We start from the raw sequence: 20,988 nt of genomic DNA, 5'->3' as shown, positions 1-20,988 counted from the left end.
TTCAGGTACTTGGGTACTTTCTCTAGTTCCTGCATTGGGGACCCTGTGTTCCATCCAGTAGCTGGCTGTGGTCATCCATTTCGGTGTTTACCAGGCACTGGCGTAGCCTCACAAGAGGCCACAGTATCAGCGCAAGATACTGCTGAAGAGACCCTGATACAGCTTGCATTTCTACCAGTGGTGATTAGGTGTTCCCTTCTACCAACATCCATGCTAGCATTTTTCATCATTTATGTTTTGAGTATCACTGTGACTGTGGAAATATGGCATCTCAGAGTAGTTTTAACTTGCAGTTCTCTGTGACTAGGGACATTTTCAAAGTGCTTCTTGGCCATCAGTTTTTCATCTTTTGGGAACTCTGTTTAGTTCTATGTTCCAATGTTTAGTTTGGTTGTTCTTGTAGTGTTTAATTTTTTTGAATTCGTTATATAGTCCAGATGCTATCCCTTTATCAGGTGTATAGTCAGTACAAAAATTGTTCTTTTCTGTAAGCTGCTCCTTCACTCAAATGATGATGTATTTTGCTGTACAGAAACATTAATTTCATCATGTCTGTGTGTTAATTGTTAGATAACCAGTACATGTGCTATTGGAGTCCTGTTCAGAAAATCTTCCCTTTGCCAATGTAGTTACTACTTTTTTTTCTCTGTTAGATTCAGGGTCTTTCATCCGTTTGTAGTTGAATTTTGTGCAGGGTAAGCAATGAAGATTAAGTTTTATTCTTCTCTGTGTAGCTACTGGTAGCATTTTTTGTTTTTTTGATAATGAGTGACTTCTTAGTTACTTTTCTATGCTTGTAACACAGCACCATGACCAAGGCAATGCGGAGAAGGGAGTGTTTACTTTGGGTTTACAGTTTCAGAGGGATTAGAGTCCATCACTAGGGTGAGAAGTGTGGCAGTCAGGACTCAGGCATGGTGGCAGGAAAAGCTGGGAGCTCATTTTGAAAGGTAAACAGGAAGCAAATAGAGATCAGTGGAAATCTACATGCCCTTTGAAACCCCAGGGCCTGCATCCAGTGATGCACTTCCTTCAACAAGAGCATACCTCCTAAACCTTCCCAAACAGTGTCACCAACTTGGGAACAAGCATTCAGATGCCTGAGATTTTAAGGGATATCTGATTCAAATGACAAGTAATTACTGACTTTTTGAGTTCAGCTGGCAAGAAGAAGTCACACTAGCAAGGAAAGAGTGAATTCAGCTTATTTCAGAATTCAAAGCATTCATTTTTCTTCTGTTACTGGCCATTTGTCATCCTTTCAACTTCCATTTGTTTCGGGGTCCATATTTTGCGTGTTTTTGTAAAAGTTTTTATAGTAGTTGCTACAGTAAGCACGAAACTGAGCAAAAAATATTGTCCCTATGTTAAAGGAATTTATTCTTTGGGTGGGAGTAAAGAGAAGAGTTAAGTGTTTAATTAAAAAATTCTTGAATATATAAGCTAAATTACTAAGAGAAATAGAGCCATGAGACCTAAATATATTGGCAAGCAGGCACAAATGAAAACAAGAATGAGAAGTCACTAAAGTGACACCAAGAAAAGTGTCAATTGTTCAAAAGCTAGGAGTAGCCAAGTAGCAGCAGATCTGTGAGGACCACCTGATCTGTTGCTGTCGTTCTATGGAAAGCTTTAGTGCTATGGAAGCTAGAGAATCAGTAAATGGATTTGTTTCAATCAACTACAACTGTGCTCTTTGGAATAATTCTCAATAATATTTTCCAGAAGGTACTTAGGGGTCATGTTTAAAACTATTCATTTCTTGTTGCTAGAAATTTACTATTCTAAGAGCAAGAAAAGATAGGCACTGTGCAGAGAGAAATACTAGGCAATAATTAGAAGTATCTTCAGCAACTTTGCAAACTGTTAAGATAGGAAAGAAAAAAACAAAGAAGTATAAAGAGCTCTGCCATGGGCTCCTGTTCGTAAAGTGGAGGCATGGAAGTAATCCCTGTTTTGTAAGAGTCTGTTAGAAGCAGATGTATAGTAAATAAACACACACACACACACACACACACACACACAGAGAGAGCCAGTGATTATAATATGCAATCAGGTGGAGAGAGTGCTTGATTCAGTCTTCTCTACCAAAAAGAGCAAAGCTCCTGACATCAATGGAATTAAAGTCATAATGTGAAGAGTTCAGCAAACCCTTGGCAGACACTGGCAGTGGGCAAAGGCTGGTTCATTTTAAATGGACAAGAAGGGTACTCATTGGTTGGAGCTGAGATAGAAGTAGGCAAATAGTAATGACCAAAAGTTACACAGCCCTGGCTTTCAGGCCTTGCATGTTCATTTAGGAGCTGTCTAGTCCTTATAGGGTGGGTGTGGAAAATGTAACCATAACCACACTCTTTGCCATCGTCTGAAGTTCTGTTTTTTTGTTTTTGTTTTTTTTCTTTCTTTCTGCTTTCTCGCTTGGGGTATGCAGGCACTGCTGCACACCAAGCAGGGAAGGATGGAGCAGAGCCCATTTCCAGTTGGCTTCTTCCCTTGGGCTGTCCAGACCTCGATGTACACTGGCAAGAAACGATGAAACGAAGTCTGAAACGGGTGGGTTAGCAGGATCCCCGCCTGGCTGCCAAGGGGGGGGGGGACGTTTCTTACGAAGAGTTCAGTGTTACAGCTCTTTTAGAAAACAGCTCTCTTAGACCATAGTCAACCAAACATCTTATGCACATACACCTTATCTGTACTGAATCAAGGGCTATATATATGAAACGTGGACAGTGGAAATATGTTGTTCTTAGGGTGAAATTTCATTGGCTGAGGCTTAACATCCTCTCCATTTGCATGGAGGAGAGGTATTCCAAGAAGTTGAACCTGTAATTTTGCCAAGGATTACATGACATTCCTCAGGTAGAAGATTGGAGTCAGGCTCCGCAGATCAGGTGAAGCTGAGGAAGCCCCACTAAGAAAAGGGAGTCCTTCATTTTGCACAAAGTTCAGGATAGCTGTTCAGACATGATAGACTACAACCTTAGTAGTGAAGGGCAACAATCATACACTTTATTCATGAGGAAACCATGTTTCTCTGAGGAAAGTAACCCCCTAGTCACAGATTATGCAGGTGCTAGATTCATGACTGATAATCAGGTATGTCTGACTCTGCCATGTACGACTTTCTCCCTCCATAGACACTGGTGCTAGTCACAAGCAAGGGATGCTCTCTACTCCTGTCAGTGTTATGCATGATCACCTAGTGGTCAAGTAGTTAAACCAAAACTCAACCCTACCCTAGTTATGGCTTTAACTTCATCCATATACTGATTAACTTGATAAGCAGAAGGTGTTTGAGGAGGCAGCTATAGATAGGTATTATAAAGCCGTTGCTATATTGTAAAGACATTTCTGGTCATGAATATTTCATTGAAATGATGCAAATTCTTTGTCAACATTAAGACAAATAAGAAAAAACATAAACAATATTTTATATTGTTACAGCCATACATTCTGAAATTCTTTCAAGTAACAAATGAGTAAGAACAAAGAAATTAAAACTGGTCTTTAAACTGCAAACAGGGGCTAGCATGTTCTAAGAACCCCATTCATCATGCTAACAACACAAGCAAATGGCAAACTAAAAGATAGTTGAACATGAGGGGTAACGGCTACACCCACAGGGAAGGATTCTCAATCTCAACAGTGAAGTTGAATGTAGGACTCATTCCAGTCAAAGTCAGAATAGAATGTGGTTCACTGGAAATGAATAACTAGGTGAATATTTAGACCGATCACTATGGCTAGTTTATGGTTTAGAGAGGGACTTTGTAACATGAGAAAAGAGTTAAACATAAAAGCCACCAGTGGAAAACAAAGCCAAGATGTTTAGAAGGGGCTTTTAGTGACAGACACAGATGGACTACAGTTCCAACACGTCTGTTTTTATTTATGCCTTCCTTCTTCTTGCATCTCTGTCCATTTCTCAAATTCTTCACTTGCTATTTACACATCAAAACATCTGGGATTGGGCTTCCAGCACCTGCTATAGGAAGTGGAGACCATACTGCTGAAAATAAGCTTTTAAATGAATAAAGTCTAAATGAACACTTCTTAGTTCAAAAATAATGTGTTTTAAAATCAGATTCTAAACAAATATACAGTTTGAGAAGTAACAGCAACAAAACAAATTTCCAAACCTGAAGATCTTGATAAAAAAAAAATTTTTTTTAATGAAGGCTACAATTAGACTGGAAGTAGACGCCTCATGGCGTAGACCTGGGAGACTAGACAGTACATCTGTTTAACATCTTGCAGTTTGAAGAGCTCTGCCTTGAAAAACCTTCTGCACTAGTGACACACAGAATAAAAGGTTATGTTATGACTTTCAGACAGAAACCTGCAAAGGTTTATCTGCTGGCTTGCATCATTCACTCTTGTAACTTTTGATTTTGTTAGGAAGTTTCCTTGTATGAAAAATGTAATGAACATTTAAAGTTTTGTTAGAAAATACCACAAAGCATTTTTACTTGGGAGAGAATGGGCGAGCTGTGGAATGAATGGAATGTTTTAGTCACAATGCTTGACAGGAAGTATAATCATCTTAATGTGCTTTTATAGAGTGTATTTAAGTGTGCTTTATGCCTAGATGCACTGGATTGGGATCAAAAGAACAGGAAGTCTGTTGTGAGATTGTGTCTTTTAGCAATGACAGGGAAGCTACACCCATGATACTGGGGGATCTCATGGGAACCCACTCCTAGGCAAAGAATTATAGGCAACTAAGGACTGTTGAGAGAAGAAGGATTCATCTTCTGCAGGGATAAGTCCCTAAGTGGTTATCCAATACCAATAATCAGCTCTGAAGTCATATACACAAAAGCAACATCAAATGGACTGAATGGGTTCTATACTTGTTTACTCATGCACATATACAATGATAACAAAGAAAAGGAAGCCATGAGTTTGAAAGGGTGCAAAGAGAGTGTACTTGGAAGGAGCTGATGGGAGAAATGGAAGGCAGAAATGCACTATATTTTAATTTAAAAAACTACAGTTGTAACTACAGGAAAACCACCTTTATGTGGATGTGGTGAATGTCAGAGTTTGCAGTAATACAGATGACATCCCATGAAGGCTTGTATGTTACCTGGCTGTGGGAAGAGTAAAAAAAGGAAAGCAGTTTCTCTACACTATTGCTTTTCTTCTGTTTGGCTGTGATGTGAATGTGGTTGTTTGTTTGTTTGTTTGTTTTTATTTTTGTATCCGTAGAAAGGGAAACGTTTCTTTTTTTTTTTTTAAATAGTAAAATATTTTAGTAATTTTTATATTGAGTACATGTTACAGTTGGTATTTTTAACTTGAATTGGCCTAGATAAAATAAATATTAAAATTAATTTTTATTTTATTATGGCCACCAGAAAACTGAAAAGTGTTACAGGGCAAAGGACTTGGCCGTAGCATCTTATCTTTGTGCCCCTAGCGTATTTTAAACACGTCACAAAAATGCATTTGTAAACTCCTTAGAGAGCAAGTGGGTGTGAGAAAGATAGCACTCCTTTAGAAACTAGCATACCCTCTGGCCCAGATAAGGAAGAATCTCCACCGGGGGGGGGGGGGGTTCCACCTGCATTTTATTAAGTGGAAGATGGTGGTGGTAAGTTCTACATTGAATAGCTGTCTGTCTTTCCTGAAATGTACACTCTCTCCTCTTTGTAGGGACAGTGATTTAATATTGTTTGCTTGCGTAACCAGAATCATTTAATTAGGAGGTATCAGTTTTCTTTGGGATGCCATGAATGAAAAAAAAACTTGATTCTCCTCATTTGGGTGCCATCATAGACTTTGCTTCTATAGTGGTGACCTGTGCTTTGGACCTCAGTGGGGTGCGCATACTGACACTGTTAGTAGACAGAAGTTTTCACTGGGGAAATAAGTTTAGTATACTGTTATTAATTTGGTTTAGAAAATAGCTGCAGTGTTCAGACAAATAAGATATAGCAGAACACATGGTCTTCGTTATTCAATAACTATCCTTCTGCAAAGGAAACATGGTCTATTTCCCATTTGAGAAGGGGCTTACAAAAACTAGTAAATACAGAAAGAGGGCTACATATGTACTATAATTTTATTGAATAGTTCTCCTCATGTGCCCATATAGCCCTCCCCCAGTCCCTGACACACTCGCACAACATGTCCACATAGATGTATTCCCAGCTGGTATTAGCATAATCATTACCACATTATAAACAAGCCTGTGGAAAAATAGCCTGAGAGATTTAGATGGCTTGTTCATAAATGAAGGAAGGTGGGGGTGGAGAACCAGATATTTTGGGAACAAATTCTTCTTTTTCCTCCCTCTCTAGAAATAATAGCTTAGATCTCAGAATCTCACTTGATTGCATGGAAGGAGGAGGTGGAGTTGAAGAGTCCTGACATATTCAGTTTTATTGGATGGAGTCCAGTGAAAGGATTTCTATGGAGCCCTGCTGCTGGAAGAAACCCTCATTTGATGTGGAAGCAAGCCTTCCTTTCTTCCCATTGGACCCCAAGTAGAAAGAATGCTTTTCTCCCAGCTTAATGTAATTCCTGTTGGTCAAGGTCTCTGGCTCTTCCTCCTTTTTCAATTGTGACTTTTCCTGGAGTTGACTAGATGAGAAATCCTGACTTAATGGCTAATTCTGAGTTTACTGCCAAGACTAGAAATAAAATATGATGTAAAGTATGGGCTTACCTGAAAGTTTCAGGACATTAAATGCTGTAAGGTCCAGGTTTAGCTGTAAAACGAACTCCCCAAAAAGAGGAAGGAAAAAAAATCTTACGAAAGTAAGAGCTGGTCCACATGTCCAGGTTGTAAGGGATCAGAAAACATGTTGGAAAGAGATTTAGTGTGCTGGTGCCCCTGCCCCCTTTTCTTTCTTTTCTCCTTACTTAAATTTTGCAATAATACATAGAATCACTAAATATGCAAACTACAAAAGAATCACGCCTTGTTTAAGCTTCTGCCTCAGGAAACACCCAGAGAACTATATGATTGAGATGAAGATCACAGTAGGGAACGTAGGCACATTCACTCACTGAGAGCTTAATGCATTTTCTGTGGCTTAGTGGAATGTTTGTGAAATTGCCTTAATGAGTGACCAAAAAAATTCAGCTATATGTGTCTCTCAAACCAAAATTGTACAAAATGTCGATCACAGGAGATTCAGTATTAAAAAAGTTAACATTCCATTACAATATTCAAATGTCTCAACTTTGACAATGATTCATTAAGCCATTTTGGAATAAATTTAACAAGGCTTCCCAGGCTAGCTCAGACCCAGATATGGATTAGCAATCTGTATGGTAGAGGCATAGTAAGGGCTGTTTGAACAACTGGAACCTCATTCTATCCCACAAACAGTAACCTTAAATTGCATCAAGTACTGTGAAGTTACATAATTTTCATCATAAATAAATTACCTGATATGAAATGTGCTATTCTCATAAATTGGCTTTTTCCATGATTAAGAAAGAGAATTAGATTAAACAAGCCTGTTTCAAAGTAATGTGCCTATTTTTCCATTATATGTTTGCAAAGTTAATAAAGTAATTGATATTGTGTAGACTTTGCCAAAAGGCAGGGCATTTCCAGGCCTCACAATTAAACCAAGATGTCCAAAACAGCTTGCTTAATGTATTATTTATTGAGTACTGATGGAATTTAGGTTGTAGTATACAACAACAAAGCAAGGACAGTTTGGATAAGAGCCTCTAAATATTGTTTCCTATCGATAGTGGAATTTTAGGTTTATAGAACAGAAAGAGAATCCCAGGGATTTATAATTTAACAAACTCACGTAGGAGAAGGGAGATTTAGGAAGGGGAAATCACTGACTTACCCCAGGGCATAGCAGCCCATCCTGAAGTAGAACTCAGGTCACTTGGGTTTCTGAACACCACAATCTGCTTTTTCCCAAGCATCTGTGCCAGGCTTGCCCACAGTCTTCGGCCTGCTTGCCCACAGTCTGTAACATATTTCTGCCCAGATCCCTAGCCTCTGGCCACTCCTACCACACCCTGCCCTGAGTGCCAATGTAAGATTAACCACATTTAAATATAACTTTGACCAAAAATTTTATCCATATATTTCTTTAGAGAAGTAATATCATGTCTTTGTATTGCGACTACATTATCTTTTACTATAATATTGAATGAAATGGTTGTGAAGGCTGATAAATTCCAGGATCTTCAATTGGCAAGCTGGAAAGCCAACAGGATTGGCAGTGTCACTCTAGTCTGAAGGCAGACAGCTAATGTTCCAGCTCAAGTGGGCAGGAAAACACTCAGTCAACCCTTTTGTTCCTATTGGGTTTCCAGATGGCTTGATGCAGTTCAATCTCAGTATGGGAGACAATCAGATATACTCAAATTTGATATTAGTATCATCCAATATCATCATTGTGAACATATCCATATTTATCCTAAAATTCTGGCAATTGGAATAAGCAAAGGGAAGAAAAAGTATTTTTCTTATTTATGTAATTTAGTTAAGTGATCTACCATTGGCTGACAGGATTATTTCTATAGTTTTGTGTATGGAACATAATATACATACATGGTAATTAACATTTTAGAAACTTTATTTTCCTTATCATTACAACTTTTAACTATTTTGTCCTTTTTTTTTTCTTATAACTATCACCACATTTTTTCCAACTTCTCTGTGTGAAGATAGGGTCTTAAAATCTCTGTCCTTTTGTGTGCTAGGATTATGGGTATATAATACTATATCTAGTGATAACTCTATGATATTCAAATGCAAACATTCTGTATACAGACCTAAGTTTTACATCGTCTTGTATTTTTTTCATGTGTTAATTTTAGTCCTCAAACAAGCTATGGATTTTTTTAGTTTCTTTCATGTTTGTGTTGTTCAGAAAGTTTGGGGTTCACAGAAAATTGAGAAAGCCCTGTACCACACATCTACTTTTCTATTCTCAGAAGCACCACTAGAGTGGTGCATGTGTTGCCATCAGGGAGCCTACACTGACCCATTTCTGCCTCCAAAGGCCATAGTTTATATTACCATTATTTTTTTTGTGTTGTGATTCCACGTGTTTTGACTAATGCACAGTGATGTGTGTGCACCATTATAGTTTCACATAAAATCATTTTACCCTTATAATATTCTTAATATGCTTTCTATTTATTCTTTCTTTGCTTGAGCCCCATTGTGTCTTTTCTCTATTTCATAAGGGGAAGAACATATTTTTGTATCTAATTATGAGAAAATATGAGATAATTTATTCTAGTTGTTACTAAAACTTACTATAGTTTGTTAGAATATTTTCATTGAAATAGACTAAAACCTGAAGAAATCACTAGGTAGTTTCGAATTTTGAAAAATTGCTTATAAGATATTGCACATGGGTAAAAGTTATCAACATTCTACCAACTGATATATATGTGTGTGTGTGTGTGTGTGTGCAGGTGTGTAGTAAATTTCGTGTAAATTATTGTTATTATTATAAATTATTGCAGTAATAATATTTAAATGGTTCATATAAACAGTCTATAATATAACTCAGATCAAATTATTTGGGGTTTGTAACCATTATGCTTGCTCATGTGTGATGTTCTGGGAGGAATTATTTCATTTAATTGATAGCATGAATATGGCAGTTGGACTTCGACATTGACTGTTGTTTTGTTATTTGGACTTTTATTTAATCTTACTTGATCTGATGAGCTGGACTTTCTGTATGATTGATGAATGAGTTATGAAGTGACAATATTAAGAATAGGATTCTTATGATAAGAATAAACATTTACAAGAATTAAAATGTTGACTAAATTGAATTTGACTATGAAATTAGAACAAGCATTTTAGAAATGCAAGCATTTGTATGTAGTCCTTTCCAGGATGACTCAGGAAGCTCCTGCATGTGTGATCCTGCTCAGGCTCTTCACTAGGTTTTCTCACAGTTTCTCACAGAAGAGAATTGCTGACTGTCTCACTTGACGTCTTTATAGGGTTCCACAGTCTTGTTACAACCCTTTCCTGCCTTCACTCTTTCCTGTGTCTCCTTTTCTCTGGACCATATGGAAGCATGCTCATGGCCTCTGTCTGTCTGTAGCCCACATCTCTGTATATACATGATCTGTGACCTCCCTCAGTACCTCAGGCCTCTGCACTCAAGGTAGGAATGCTCTTTACCTCTGAGCTTCTCTTCAGAGTCTTCCCTAATTGCTTTTTAGGAAAATTTATATTTTGATTACATTCTTTTTTATTAATTTATTTATTATTATTTTCTTTATTACATTTCAAATGTTATCCCGAGAGTTCCCTATACCCCACCCCTGCCCCTGCTCCCCTACCCACCCACTCCCACTACTTGGCCCTGGCCTTCCCCTGTGCTGGGTCATATAAAGTTTACAAGACCAAGGGGCCTCTCTTCCCAATGATGGCTGATCTGCTACATATGCAGCTAGAGACTCATCTTAGTAAGGGTTTCAGCTTTGGGGTTAAAATTCTGCTTTTTAGTATAAAGGAATTGATGGCATTTTTGTTGAAAGTAAAGTTTTATTTATCTTCATTTGGGATAGCCTGTCTCTTTGAAGGGAGAGAACTGACTTCCTGCTGACTATATCAGGAACAATATCATTTTTATAAACATCTCAACCTGTACACATGTATAACTAGAAACCATCTTTAAGAAGTGGTTTAGTTAAATCACTAAAAAAACAAACAATCCAAAATAGAAAGAGAAATAAATATAGGTTGTGTTTGGTCATAATAAATATGGACAGTCCAGGCTGATCCATTCATTCTACGAAATCCAGAGGACACCATATGTCCTTGGTTGGTTGGTGGGAGGATGCCGAAATTAGGCTTAGTTCAAAAAGTAGCTTTCTTGTTAGAGAGACAAACAGAAATGTGGTGACTGAAGCTGATTTCTGTTTCGATGTGACTGTGGCTTTGATTGGGAGGAGAGAAAGAGAGAGGGGTGTGTGTTGTGAATGCTGATTCTGACTGCTATAGGAGTGTAGGAGACTGGCCTGAGGCCATGATTCTCAGTTAGCCAGGGCAGTGCAACAGGAATCATGAGATAAATAAACCTTTAGGAATCAGAATTACACCAAACTTGCAAGCTAGGGAAGTCCTGCTAAACTCACTCACAGAACCTATCAGAATCACCATGCTAGTGAACTTTCTCTAACTTTAAGGATCCAGATTTTTTTTTTTTTTTTTTAACAGAACCAAAGAATCTATGGGGTGCTGGAGAATTTCACTTGAAAGGTCATAGGCTGATACTCCCCAAGTCCTGTGACACTTTCCCTTAACAACGTGAGAGCAAAACAGTAACATCTGTTTCTGTGTGACTGTGGTGCGAACACATCGAAAAGGACAGGTTGGGGTTTAGTGCAGCCGGCGACTTGGGACGGATTTCATATGGAGAGAATTCCACTCTGTGCTTCTGAAGTCAAGAAAAAGAGGAAGTGCTTTTATGGTTGTGGCATAGCAGGCCCCTCTGCCCTTGATAGCTCTCTCTTTTTCTAATTTGTAACCATTTCCTGGCTGGCGTTCCGTTGCATGCTTTTTTCATCAGTTCCTCAAGGCTTCCATCAGTTAATGGCCTGACTGCACTCAGCGAGCCTGCAAGCAAGGTCTCCGCACCTGGGCTCCTCCTGCTAATACATCACACAGGGCCTGCTGATGGCCTGGGAGGCCAGCTGGAACAGCTCAGCCGCGTGCTCATCCGTCATGATTACCTCGCTTTAGGGGCTTGTCTAGCTTGCTCCACTTGTTTCCTTTGTCAGCATGACTAAGATCAAAGTGCAAGGAGGATACTGAGATGATAACCTAGAACTCTGTCCAAACAGGGGCTATGATCTGGGCAACATCTTCCATCGCACTTCCCCCAAAGGCAAGGAAGGAAGGGGCAAATTATGTTTAAGTATAGCTTTTCTTACACGGCCTCCTCTTAACTAACTCCACTTCGATTTGTTTCCTGAACCCATCAGAGTTGTATTAATCAATTGGTTCAGGGATTTGAGATTTCCTGACCTAATCACAGGATTTGGGAAATCCTGATTTCTGTTTATGTGAAGCTGTGGTTGTGATTGCCGACTTTGTACCTGTTTGACCCCACCTTGTTTAGTCCAGATTCTGGCTTTAAGATGGTTCTAGCCGTCCTGAGAAGTGGGAAAGGCTGTCTTAGAAACACCTGGAATTGTTGGTTTGTTCATTTCAGAACTCCTCTGTGGTAGGTGTGGGTGCCACCCGTCTGCACACTGGCAGCTGCTTTGTCCCAGCTTTTAGGGTGTGGATAATTTTAAAGACTGTTGTTCTGAGGTTACTAATGAATGTTTCCAGGTTTGTTGAACTTATCAGTATCTTTTACTTTCCCTTAAATGCCTCTTGTTTTTTTCTTCATGTACTTCTAGGTTTTCTCTTGTATGTTCTGCGTATGCATAGTTCTTTATTTAAACCTTCTAATAGAATTTCCTCATCTAAAAACCCATCTCTCCTACTCACTCTGCACTCCTTGATAGGGTAATTTGCCCAAACTGCAAGTTCTATTTCTATTCCCAGGAGTAAGGGCTTATCAACTTGACTTAAAATGCTGCCCCATGTATTACATGTTCCTAACTAGTCCACAGAGCCTGCCCCCCACCAAACTGCACTATTTCATAAGTCATGCTATTGGATGTTCCTTGTCTCTTCATTCTCAACAATTTCTCTGTGGGAAAATATAATTTAATATATTCTTTCAAACTATGGTAGCTCTTAATCCTCCCTTCTTGTCTGTTGCCATAGACAACTAGTCAGTCTTCTAATGAGGCAAGGTACATACTGAAGAGGTCAGCTCAGGGCATTTGTAGAATTCCACCAGACCCCTCCTCTCCTGGAAGAGAAAGGTCATAGAGCACTTAGGCCCCACCTCTCTGGAAGGGAGAGACTTAATTACATCCCACAGACCAGGGGTGAGGTGGGGGTGGGGAATGGGGAGTGGGGGCAGAACGCCAACCATTGGCCACCTTCGCCAGAGCATATAGACACATTCTTTGACCAATGGCCACCTACAAACAAGGGAAGTTTTTGCTATCTTATTCCCTAAAGACCAGTTTAAAAGTCATACTGTTCTGCCAATCACATTGTGCCTAATGGCTGCTGCTCTGAAAACTGTATAAAAACTCACCAAACACGCTGCACAGGGTAATTCTCTCTTCTTTGTGTACAACCCCAGCATGCTGGAACAATAAAATTTGCCTTGTTTTTGCATCGATCCCCTACTCTGAGTCTTTCACTAAGGGGGTCTCCGGTAAGTTAAGGCTTGCCAGAGTCTTACAATATTACAAGCCAGCCAACTTTCCAATAAAGGAGGCCAAGGATGAAATCCCACAACTCTCAGGAAGTCTATAGGGATTATGGTCAGCCCTTGATGGCCCAGCCCTCTGTTGATCAAAAAAGGAATCCAAGTCTCTCATTTTACCTTATTGAAAGGACCTCCTAGAGTTCTGAGTCTCAAGTTTGTAAACAAGAGCCTGCTTTACTTTATATGGTCCAAACTCTCTTCCTATTCCTGAATATATGGAAGGGGAGAAGATGTGTCAGGCATGTAGTAAGATATATACTTGGCATATACTTTGTAGCTCAGTATATACTTGGTGCTTAGCTGAGCTTCCTGGACCACTGTCCCAAGTGTGGTAGAACAACCCTCTTGAGTGTTCATCACTATCACCTTCGGAGCCCAGTAAACACAGACTTTTGGATACACCCTACCCCAGACCGTCTGAGTTTGTAAAAAGGGGAGGAAGAAAAACACATTTTAAAAACACTCCTTACAGAATTCATGTATACAGAAGCACAATGTTTTTCTGGGTTGTAAGGAAAAGTGCCATGCCTTCTCACTGGCAGCTCTCACAGTTTGTCCTTACTCTCTGTCTTAATGTCTTGTTAATTCTAACCCTCAACAGGTGGCAAGCTCCTCTCTTCAGTGCCATTTTTTAATATGGTACAGAGCAGCTGATCCTTGCCACTCACCAGTTTCCTAGTGATTTACTTCTTCCCTTATAGTTTTTAATCTGCTGACCTTTATGAACTCTTGGGGAGTTTGTGAATAGGCTTCATTTATCTCATTTCTAGTGCTGGCACCATACTCACAGGACAGGTTGTTGGTGGCCTGCCTACTTCCCTTGGCTCTGCCTTACAGCCTTTTCATACGACCCTCCAGCTTCTTCACACTTTCTCCAAACCAACTTGAGCTGATACCTTATTTCAGGAGATCAAATTTGAACTTTTGGACACATTTCTTTCTTACACAAGGAACCTTGGCATGGCCTAAAGTCTGCCTCTCCAGCAGAGGGTATTGGGGCTCTGGAGGACGCAGTCGTCTGAAGCTGCCTAGCAAGCCCGTCTCTGTAATATTTTCCTATACTTCGGATATTCTCTTCTTTTCTGGGAGAATTGTGGCTATGACCATTTAAGCTTTTAGAGTTTCAGCATTCTGAGGTTTTACTTCTTCACAATTTAGTTTCTTTGGTGTTTTTAACTTTAGGGATTTTAGACTGTACAATCTTTTAGGACTTCAACATATGGGGTTTGGGCATTCAACACTGAGTTTCAAGGTCATCTGGAAGTGCTGTACATTCCTTCAGATGGCTACTCTAAATAACCCTGAAATGGTGAGTTTGGCAAGTTTGGGTGCTAACATGGAGAAACTGCAACCTCTTTGCAGTATAAGAATTCTCAAACTGCTAGGGAAAGCTATCGTGGTTCCTGATGAAGGTAAATGGAGCTACCAAATAGCTCAGCGGTTTCCCTCTGAGCAATATATGCAAGGGCAGTGGAAACAGGAGTGCAGAAAAGTTCTGAGAGGCAGAGATTACAGTGACATTATCTATAGCTAAGGGATGGAAAAAACCTGTATCCAGAGACCAAGTAATACGCAGTATACAATGGAATATGATTCAGCCACAAAAGAATATGGTGATGGTTATACAATGTGGTAAATGTACTGAAAGCAATTTGTCTATTTAAAGGTGGTAAAATGATAATTTTATGTTTTGTGTATTTTAGCATAGTTGGCACATTAGTTCAAATCTGACATTTTCTCTTATATCACTAACATTCTATATCTCTTACATATAGGAAGTACAAGTGGCTTATCTGTGGTCATATAAACAATACCTAGACAGCTATAAAATTTAAGCATCATTTAAAAGAGAGGAAAAATACCACAGTGCACAAGCATGGACCAATATGAAAGCAATTAGATGGCTAACCAGTACTGTAGGTCTTCTCGAATTAGTATCCCATGAGTGCAGTGAATCCAGCTTAGTTATTGACACTAAAGCAGTGTGCATTCAGGGTTTTCTTCAGTATTCCTATTTGTGGTTCTCCAAAAAGCTGTGCATATGGGTGTACTTGGTTCTAGCACAGTGGTCTGAAGCCAGGGACTCCATCCTCTTATGTCTCACATCTTTCTGAAGGACAGAAATGTGCCCCTAGGAGAAACTCGTGAAAAGTCTTCAGCTCTAATTCAGATGTGGTAGTGACTGTATGTGGTGTCCAAATGTTTTGTTGTAAATGTAAATAATGTTTCAAGTATGTAATGTTAGCTCTTGGTTTTCTGTGTGTCCAGACAAAAATACATATCTGTGTCTATACATTCAATTTGGTATTCCCACCTTGTCTAAGCTGTCTTTCCCATTCTGCAGTCTCAAAGTTTCCTCATTTTTATTGTGCAGTGAAATGAGACGGAAGAAGGAAATGTTAGGGGTGGATGTGTTTCCAGACAGTGTCATCAACAAGTCTGATTAATCTCTGTAACATTCGTTCTGGCTTCTACATCGTGTACTTTTGTAGTTACAACATTATCTTAAAACTCTGTTTGGTTTTCATCTGGGCAATCCAGTACTGTGAGTTTCTGGGACAGAAGGCTTCTTCATTCCAGCTCTGTTTGCCTTGAGTTCCACTGAAAGAAACACAGTATCAACTAAAGGCAAACTCCTTTTCACATTTCTCCAAATTATACTCAGTCTCATACTTATTGGAAAGAAAGATCTTCTACGTGTCTTCTCGAATAAGACAAGACATAAAGAGATAAAATAATAACATATTAATTTAATATAGAACACTTTGCACTCTGACTTTGCACCCTGGGTGTTTATTCTACCTTTGTGATTTATACTTGTGTTGTTGGGTTATGGTTTTTAGTTGAAAGAGTAAGAATCAAGAATTTACAATTCTATTATTTTAAACAGCTTGATGTCAGGAGTGGCTCTGATTTTTTTTCTTCTCAATATAAAGGACTGACCCTAGAGTCTTGCACATGCTCAGCAACTACTCTGCCACTTATGTGTATCCCAGCTCTGTCTCTAACGTTTTGTTGTTGCTGCTGCTTACACAACTCTCCCTATGCTTCCTGGCTGCCTTTGAAGTCACTCTGTAGTTCAGATGGGCCTCGAACATACAACCATCCTCCCAGACTCTCAAGTATCTGTGTTTATAGGGCCTGTGCTCTCAGGTGGCTGGAGCCCTATCGTGGGGGGGTAGAGATAACCAAGAGGTCACTTGAGAGGTTTGAAGCACACAGTGAGGCTGACCACATGAAATGTTTAACCAAGTCCCACTAGTTATAACATGTGAAGAACAAACATACACACATAACTCACAAATGTATGTATGTATAATGAGTGGATTACCCCTTTGATTATTGGATAGACATTTTTTTTTTTCAGATAATGGCACAATAACAAAGGAATAACCAGGAGGCAACAGGCAGGACTGAGAGTTATTTTGTGAAACTGAAGTCTTGTTGGCCATTTAGTCTTATCATACTATTCAGAGAAGCAGTTAACAGCACCCAGACAGACACCCCTTATACCAGCACAGAACTCATGCAAAGTCTCAGAGACATGCATCTTAGGGTAAGTAGGAACGTGATACTCCAGGGATTTTCAGTTTCCAAGGAGTGTTTGTACCAAAAGAGACGAATTAATTATTTCCAATCAGTTTTCCAAAGCTCTATGTTCGACTGTGTGTTCAAAATCCAAAATGTACCTTTGTTTATTTACCTCCACTGAAAACACTGCACGGTGAAACTTTGTTGATGTTCAGCAAATCCCTGCTGAGAAATTACTAGAACTAACATGTCTGGGAATATTTGTTTTCAAATGGATTCTTAAATTGACCTTGATAGTTTTCAGTGTTTCTTAATTAGTGTTTGCAAATCTGCTGATTTTTGTGAAGAATCTGTTTCTTGCTGTATTAGAGTGTAGCATCACAACAAAATTAGCATTCCATATGTTGCTCTGCTAAACATACTTGGTAGCTTTCTTGAAAATCGCTTGGGAAATGTGAAATTTGTTGAAGCAAATATGCAGTGCTTGAAAATAAATGATGATAATCGCCACATTGTTATTTCTTTAACACACTGTGTCTGGACTGAGGAGAAATGCTACTGCTGAATGCATGCAGTCTAAGTTATTACCTGTGGGACAACCTTTCACCTAGACTACTGAAAAATTTTTGTTACAAAATTCAGAAAAGGCCATGATGCTATAGGGGTGTGGCCCCAGGATTCATGGCTGGATGGTGAAGAAGGAATGTAAGCTCTCACTGGTGTACTTCCTTCTCCACATGGAAGGAGGAAGCCTAGCTCAGGTTTCCTAACCTTCAGAACTTGTAATTCAGAGGACAAATGGTTTAGGTGTTGAAAGCACTGAGTTCTCTTCTAAAGCCCTGGGGTTATAGTTCCAGCACCCACATGGCAATTCATACTCATCTATAACTCCAGTCCTAGGGGATCCACTGCCCTCTTTGGACTCTATGGACATCAAGTATGCATATAGTGTACAGACACACATGCAGGTGAATCATTTATGTACATAAAAGAAAATAATAGAATCTTAATAGAAACCAAGAGATCTATCTTATACCCTACTAGTAGCAATATTCGTGTTAGGTACTTTTTGAAACTAAGATGTTGAGATGTGGAAAATGTTATCAGATGTCCACCTGATTGAAAATTAAAATTTAGTCAATAAAGATATTAAATATCTCTATAGAGCTGAACATTAAGCTAAGGGCTCAAGGTTCCTCATAAGAATAAGGCAGACATAGTAGCTTCAGCAGCTCTTCTTTGAGGGTGCTATGGACAGACAGAGGAAATGATATGAAACTCCAAGCCCAGATAGAGGGCCTTAGGGTGACATCCCAGGTGGAGATTCTCAAGCTTGGTCTGATAGGTGAGTAATAGTACAAAGAGCAGGGAACTGGGATTCCAGGCTGTGTGACTGTCCATATAAAGCATTGATATGAAAGAGTGTGCTGCCTGAAATACAGCTTCAAGGTGGGCTATGTGGTGGTGATACATATGATAGGGGAAGCGTAGGCAGATTCTTTTCTGATATGCTAAGATAGTCAACTACATCTTATAGAATAGAGAGAGTCTTTGAAGCATTTTAAGAAGGAACTGAAATTGATTGCTATGAAAAGGGGAGCTGAACACGTAGGTATTGATTAAGAAGCTGGCATAACAGTCAGACATATAGTGGTGAGGGCCTGAACTTAATCACAATAGTGGCAGTTAAAAGGGTCTCAGACCTCATTAATACTTTGTTTAAAAACAGCAATTTTAATCTAAGAATGAAGAGTTAAACAAGAGACTCAATGGAGCCTGAAGTCGGGGGCTGGTCCATTTAAGTGGTTGACAGCAGCGCTTCCCATCTTCGTTCAGGAATATAACAGAGTTGGGGGGGGGCAAGAAATGAGTTCTACTTTGCATATGTTGAAGTTATCCTTGGACAAGCTAGAGGTATCTCTTCCTTGGTTCTGATATCTGAAGCAGTTCCCATTCCACTTTCAGTGAGCAAGTGAGTGGCATTTAATTCTAATAGCCTAGTGGTAGGAGACTGGCTTTGATGTTCCATCAAAGGAAGGCTCTCTAAGCATGTTCTGTTGTCAAGTTTCTCATGAGAACTGGTGGGTGCCCATAGACATCCCTTCACTCTGCTATTTCCAGGGCTTTGGACATGTTTTTCCATATTTTAACTTTTATTGTTTATTAGCTATTTATGTTTAGCTACTTTGATCTCACCCCCCCCCCCACCTTCTTCTTTTTCTTGCTTTCCCAGAAGTGAAGCAGCTTATATTTCCTTGTTCTCAGAAGGTCTTGTCAAGACTTTGGAATTTAGTTCTTCCACTTGCTTTTGATACATTAGGTCTAGGAGGTGCTCAGAAAAAGTTGTTATATGCTAGGATGAGAACCTGTGTGGCTTTCTATACCTCAAGTTGAGGAAGTTCCCCCCCTCTATAGAATAAAATGTGATGGATAAAGAATAACTACTTTAGAACATGCTTTCTAAAAAAGTGTTATGGCAGCAAGTGGAACAAATAGAAACTGATCCTTGAGGGCCATTGGAACCCAAGCATGAACTTATTGGTACTTAAAACTTCAGTGGGAAGCCTTAGTCAGAGTTGCTTTCCCTTGGGGCAGCCATACCCGCTGTGCCTTTCTTCACAGCACCTTGAATATGCCCCCCTGCAACTAAGGCAAATGCCAAACAAAAATAAAGCTGCTCTGTGCCAGTAAATGTCCCTAATTCAATTCAGAAATACTGATTAGAATGTTAAAGTACAGATCCCTAATCCAAATTTTTAAAATCTAAAAAGCTATAAAGTCTGAAACATTTTGAGTACTAACAAAATATAGCACCTGGAAAATTGTACTTTGCTTCATAACAAAGATATTGCAAATATTATCCATAATTATCTTCATGCAACTGTGAGAGTTATGTATGAAACAAAGATCAATTCAATGTTTAAAATTGTATACTGTTCCTTAGATATATTATGTATCTGTAAATATTCTAAACTCCTATATATCAATTTTTCTGTATGTACAAACATGTCATGTAAAGAACACTCTGTCTGTCTGATTAAAAAAACCAAGCCCTGATACATGTAGAAGAGGGGACAGATGTACACAAATAAAATATCATTAGTCTGCACATATCAAGGAAAATGGTGGTTCTGTTTATACGGTGGGGCTAAGAGTAAAAGTGTTGGAATATAGCTCCAGTGGAACACATTTGCCTAGAATGTGCAAGGCCCTAGGTTTAAATCTCTAGTACCCCAAACAAACAACAAGACAGTAGCTGTATTTGATCCCGAGCTGGATGGAGAGATGCAGAAGGAAAGCCAAGTGAAACATCCATTGTGGTCACCTGAAATCTACACTGCAGACTTTACAAAGCACACACTGAATACAGGCCGGAACCGATGTGATTAACGGGAATATTTGTTTCAGAGATATGAATCTTACATTGTACACTCAAATGTACATAACTTCCCCTGCATAAGTTCCCCAAGTGTTCAAGACAAGGCATTGAATATAGTTAATATGAATGGCTACATATACTTAAAGGAGGAAAAAGTGAAACATACCAAAATGTTAATAATGTTTATCTCTGGGGTTAGAACTTTGAAGTGCTTTTTCTTTTTTGGTACAGATATTCAATCTCAAACAATCAGCCTCTGTAGCATTTATGATCAAAGAAACATTATTTTGNCATAAAAGAACATGTGCATTTAAGATAGGGAAAAACATATTTGAGATTTTCCTATGTAAAACTTAAATTCAGTTTCTTCTATCCTTGCTTGTATCATGAATCATAACCTCACTTTCCTTTCATAATGGAGATATGCACATCTTTTAGAGGACTACTTATTATATTGGAGATTAAGATAATTATATAATGTAGAAATGGTGCTAACTATTAGTCTAGGTTAATAGTACTTGTGAATATGTTCCTAAAAATATGAGGAGTTAACCTAATTGTTTGTACCAACTATTGGAAGGAAGGTGTAATGGTTTGTATATTCTTGGACCAGGGAGTGGCACCATCTGGAGGTGTGGCCTGGTTGGAATAGGTGTGACCTGGTTGGAGTAGGTGTGTCACTGTGGGTGTGGGCTTAAGACTCTCACCCCAGTTGCCTGGAAGTCAGTCTTCCAGTAGCAGCCTTTGGATGAAGACGTAGAACTCTCAGCTCCTCCT

At 39.1% G+C, this 20,988-nt stretch overlaps 1 protein-coding gene across 2 annotated transcripts in view; it reads left to right on the top strand.

Moving 5' to 3' along the window:
• The window catches only part of Sugct (succinyl-CoA:glutarate-CoA transferase), a 728,955-nt gene that overhangs the window by 412,572 nt on the left and 295,395 nt on the right, over positions 1 to 20,988 (top strand). The window lies entirely within an intron of this gene.

The sequence above is a fragment of the Mus pahari genome, chromosome 16 (assembly GCF_900095145.1).
Source record: "Mus pahari chromosome 16, PAHARI_EIJ_v1.1, whole genome shotgun sequence".
Lineage (NCBI taxonomy): Eukaryota > Metazoa > Chordata > Mammalia > Rodentia > Muridae > Mus > Mus pahari.
The sequence above is the reverse complement of the archived record's forward strand: the minus strand, read 5'-3'. Positions and strand labels throughout refer to the sequence as shown.